At 44.3% G+C, this 5,513-nt stretch overlaps 1 pseudogene; it reads right to left on the bottom strand.

Annotated features, from left to right (window-relative positions):
* Window positions 1-1,220: 1,220 nt before the first annotated feature.
* On the bottom strand, window positions 1,221-2,397 carry LOC101352868 (tRNA-specific adenosine deaminase 1 pseudogene; annotated as a pseudogene).
* Between the last annotated feature and the right edge of the window lie 3,116 nt (window positions 2,398-5,513).

Below are 5,513 nucleotides of genomic sequence, written 5' to 3'. Positions count from 1 at the left end.
AAAGCTCCTTCAGTAATTCTCTATATTTAATTTCAATGAATAATAAAGTAGTTTCAAATCTCTGATTAGATCATTGTATGAAGTTACATGAAGAAATCTATAAGTTGTTAGAATCTTGTTGCTGCGTGCCCTGGAGTCGATTTTCAACTTACAGTGACCCGATGTGACAGAGTAGAACTGCCCCATAGGATTTTCTAGGTTGTAATCTTAATGGGAGCAGATTGCCAGGTCTTGCCCCTCCTTCCCCCCAGCCACTGGGTGTGTTCAGACTGTCAACCTGTTGGTTAGTAGCTGAGCCCTTAACCTTTGTGTCACCAGGGCTCCTCAGACCAGTGTTAGTTCAACTTAATGAGTAACATTTGGACTTACCTTCCTTTAGAATAATGTTTCAGGAAGACTTTTGTTTCCTTCTTTCCTCCTCTCCCTCCCTCCTTGCCTCCCTTCCTACCTCCTTCCTCCCTTCTTTTTTGTTTTCTCTTTCTTATGAAAGCTAAGGATTGGAATTATAAAAAGTGGAAGAATACTTTGGCAGTTACCTCTGTAAACCTAAAACATTTGGCCTTGTTAACCAACTGAGACCTTGTAAATATGGTAGAGGAGTAGTAGTAGCATCATCATCAGAACCTGTCTAACTTCAGGAGGGATAATGATAATCAAGATCAGCCCAAAGCCGATTCCCATGAGGTGGAGGTCAGACATACGTCCACTCTCCAAACTTTTTACCAATTCTGACAAAAGCTGTCCTCCCCAGGGCTTCTGTACTTCTCTGCTGGGCTCAATAATCCCTTACGTTGGCCACAAAGAACTTACAGACCGTACTTACAGTTAACTGGTTTGTTAAGGAAGTAACAGGGTACAACTCAGGATCAGAATCAAGAAGCATACAGGCAAAGTCTGGAAGATTCCCCTGAAATGGAGAGTACATCCTTCCCTTCTTCAGTGCAGGACAGCTTTCTCATCTCCTCTTGGCCATGTAATCTAGCAGGGCTTTCTCTCTGCCATGGATGCCCCCTCTCAGCCACACAGGCCTCCTCTTAGTCTTCTGAGGACAGGCCTCTTCTTGGCCCCCTGAGGTCAGGCTTCTTTTCAACCCTTCAGGACAGGCCTCTTCTCAGCTCCCTGAGGGCAGGGCTCCTCTCGGACCCCTGAGGACAGGCTTCTTCTTGGCCCCCTCAGGACAGGCTCCTTTCAGTCCCCTCAGGCTCCTCTCAGTCCCCTCCTCAGTTCCCACAGGGAACGAACTAGCCTGTGCTGTCAGCCCTTTTTGCCTGCACTGTGCAGCGATTCTGTTCAAATAGTAAATCTGACTGCTGTATTTTCAGCACGTGAACTCCAAAACCTTTGAGTAAAGCTGAGACGTTCCTACACCTCCCAATCAATGCTCTCTGCATGACTTCCTGGCTGTAAGAGCATTTCCCAATGACCACCTCCAACAGGTAGACGGGCTCTTCTAAGACGTGTGTCAGCAGTGCCCCTTGGCACCTAAGGACAATACATCGAGCCAACTTGTCACTGCAGGACGTGGAGCAGGTCCTGTCTCCCCAGTCTGGCTTTACTTGGAGCAGCCCCACCTGGTGATGTGCAGCCCCCAGCTTCCCTGAGCCTCTAGCTTCCCCAGATACACATTTGGTTCCAGTTCTGTAAACGGCCACCACCTTGGCACCACATGGGGCCACTATGGTCACAATGGCTAGTCCCTCTTCATTAAGATTAGAGCTGCTGATGGTTCGTGGGATTTGTCCACTTTCCTCCTTATCAGAACTCTGATGGTGAGTTACACCATTGGCGACTTCCCTGGCAAGAGTTTCAGGCTCAAGTTTCATTTTTTTGGTTACAGGACTGTCAGGATCTTCACATTTCCTTTTATTTTCAGGAGCTTCCAGGTTACCACTGACCTCTACAAATGGGTTGTTGGCCCAGTCTCTGCTTACAGGACAGCAAGGCTGGTTTTCAAACTCAAGCATTGGAATGACAGAAGCATTGTCACAGGGAGTATGGCTGGAGAAAAACACAAAAAAGAGATCTGGTCTGAGTTTCCACAGGCTTCTCTGAGTTCCTGGGATAAAGATAATATCCTCTTTCAGGGTGCTGGAATGAGAAGTTACCTTTGGAAAGTTCTTCTGGCTATGACCTCAGCATGACTGTCATTGAAGATGTGTCCACTCTTCCTCATTTAGGACTGGCCTATGCATTTCATTCCTGTTCCCATTGAGACAACTTCCTTTGTCACTTGCACTGGCTTGTAGGAGAATCACAGTCCCGGTCAGCTGTAGACTGTATTTTCACCATGGCTACTAGTAATGTCCACTCACGGTTTGGCTCAGGCTTCCCCTGCTTAGGCAACTTGGTTCCATAGTGTGTATAACACAGCTGAGCAATCTCATCCATGGTCCACATGGTTTGAGCATTGCTAAGACCCTGGAAGAGGCCTAGAATACTTTGCTAAAAATTCTCCCACTCTTGGACTTCCGGCAACATGGCACTCTAGGCAGAAGCGTCACGTCGTCCCTACAAAGCAAAGATCCGAATCTAAGCCAAACAGAGAACACAGCAATCCTGAGACCCTAAAACATCAAATGAAGAGATAAAGAACTCAGCCAAGCACCAAATGGACTGAGAAAACTGACAGGGAATGGAGAGCGAGGAGAGGTTCATGCAGAGGTCCCCTATCAGCTAACTCAGTGTCGATCCGCCGTCTTGGACTCCTATCAGAGACCAGCAAGTAGGGGGTACGAGAAAGCAGCTCCATGGAGCTTCAGCAGGAGAAAGAACAACCAGTAACTGACAATATATGCTTTTCTACCCCCCACCTTTCTTCACCCCCACTCGGCCTCCTCTGCTTCCCGCGGCTTAACATCATACCACCAAGCAGCCCAGGCACAGCCTACTGGAACCTGCCCTGCATGGATTACCGATTCATAAATTCCACAAACAACCGATCCCAGCGACTCCTCTTCAGCTAGACCTACCCTGCTGTACCATATCTGAGCAACTGACCCTGCCAATTGGAGAAGGAGGCAAAAAATATCGTGCCCACAGATGAGCAAACAACAAAGAACACACAGCCCGCCTGCTCAGACACAGCCAAATTTAAAAAAAAAGGACAAAACAAACAAATCTACAATCAATAAATGAGAAAAATAACTACTAATGCCCCGAAGACACAGACAATATCAAAACATTTACAAAAACAGGACAGGATGGTTCCAGTAGGCATCCAAAATAAAACACCAGATGACTTTCCAGTGGAAGAAAAGGCACTAGAACTACCTGATAGGGAATTCAAATCTCTAATACTCAGAATTATCCAAGAGTTGAAGCAAAAAGCAATCAAAAAGGAGGAAAAAGTAGACAAATTCATGGAAAATACAGACAAAAAATGCAAGAATTCAGGAAAATAATGCAGGAACAAAATGCCAAAATAAATTCACAACTCAACTAGAAATTATACAAAAACAACAATTAGAAATCCAAAATATAAACAACAAGATTTCAGAAATGGACAGTGTCATAGAAGGGCTGAGGAGCAGATCTGAAATTGTGAAAGACAGGATTGGGGGAATTGAAGAAAAACACTTGGATACAACTCAGTTTGAGGAAAAATCAGAAAAAAGAATGAAGAAAAATGAAGAGACCCTGAGAATTACACGGGATACAATCAAAAGCAAAAATCTGTGAGTGATCGGAGTTCCAGAACAGGGGGAGAAAACAGAAAACACAGAGAGGATCATTGAAGACGTGCTGACAGAAAACTTCCCCAATATCATGAAAGATGAAAAACTGACCATCCAAGAAGCTCAACGAACTCCATATAGGAGAGACCCCAAAAGAAAATCACCAAGGCATGTCATAATCACACTCACTAAAACCAAAGACAAACAAAGAATCCTGACAGCAGCTCAAGAAAAACAAAAAGTCACATACAGAGGAGAAACATTAAGACTAAGCTCGGATTATTCAGCAGAAACCATGCAGGCAAGAAGGCAATGGGATGACATATATAAAACCTTGAAAGAAAAAAATTGCCAGCCAAGAATAATATATCCTGCAAAACTCTCGTTCAAATATGATGGTGAAACTAGGTCATTTCCAGATAAACAGAAATTAAGGGACTATGTAAAAACCAAACCAAACTTACAAGACTTATTAAAGGAAGTCCTTCAATCTGAGAACAAACAATATCAGACCACAGGCTGAGTATAGGACACAGGATTGTACTAGCCAGATACCAACCTAGGAAATGAACTCTTAAGGACTATGCAAAACCAAAAGAATTACAAAAGAGAACCAGAGAGGTTAATCTGTAAATAACAATAGCATCAGAACAATAAAAGAGGGAATAAACAGTGTAGGTATAGAACCTTCTAATGGAGAGGAAGTCAAGCAATACCAAGTAATAATAGACTGGTTCAAATCTAGGAAGATAAGGGTAAATTACAAGGTAACCACAAAGAAAATTAACAAACCTACTCATCAAAATAAAGAAGAAAAGCATTAAGTCTCAGTAAAAACAAAACCTACAAAAACAAAAGAAATGAAAAAAAAAATCCACAAACAAAAGTATGAAAAAAAACATCCGCAAACAAAAGGAACTCAGCACAGGAGAGTAAGAGGAACAAAAGTAGAGGACATTATGCTGAGTGCAATAAGTCAGTCACAAAAGGACAAATATTGTATGAGACCTCTACCGTATAACTCATGTAAAAATTTACACACAAAAAGAAATAATCTTTTTTGGTTACGAAGGATGGGAGGGGGGGAACTAAATAGATAAGTGGTAACTTTGGTGAAGGGTAAGACAGTGCACATTATTGGGGAAGTCGGCACACCTTGTACAAGGAAAGGTCGTGGAAGCTCCATAGACACTTCCAAACTCCCTGAGGGACTGAATTTCTGGGTGGAGGGCTGTGGGGGCCATGGTCTCGGGGAACATCTAGCTCAACTGGCACAACACAGTTTATAAAGACAATGTTCATTCTACCTTGGTGAGCAGCGTCTGGGGTCTTAAAAGCCCGTGAGCAGCCATCTAAGATACTCCACTGGTCTCACACCTTCCGGAGCAAAGGCGAATGAAGGGAACAAGATTCGAGGAAAAGATTAGTCCAAAGGACTAATGGACCACTGCTACCACGGCCTCCACCAGACTGAGTCCAGTACAGCTAGATGGTGCCCGGCTACCACCACTGACTGCTCTGACCACCGGGATCACAATAGAGGGTCCTGGACAGAGCTGGTAAAGGATGTAGAACAGAATTCTAACTCACAAAAAAAGACCAGATTTACTGGCCTGACAGACTGGAGAAATCCCGAGAATACAGTCCCCGGACACCCTTTTAGCCCAGTGGTGAAGCCCCTCCCGAAATTCACCGTTCAGCTGGGGATTGGACAGCCTCATCAAACAAAACAGGACTAATGAGGCACAGCAGTCCAGGGACAAAGACTAGAAGGCAGGAAGGGGACAGGAAAGCTGGTGATAGGGAACCCAGGGTTGAGAAGGGACAGTGTTGACATGT

Source organism: Trichechus manatus, unplaced genomic scaffold, assembly GCF_000243295.1.
Source record: "Trichechus manatus latirostris isolate Lorelei unplaced genomic scaffold, TriManLat1.0 scaffold00021, whole genome shotgun sequence".
In the NCBI taxonomy this organism is placed as follows: domain Eukaryota; kingdom Metazoa; phylum Chordata; class Mammalia; order Sirenia; family Trichechidae; genus Trichechus; species Trichechus manatus.
This window is presented reverse-complemented; position numbering and strand designations above follow the sequence as displayed.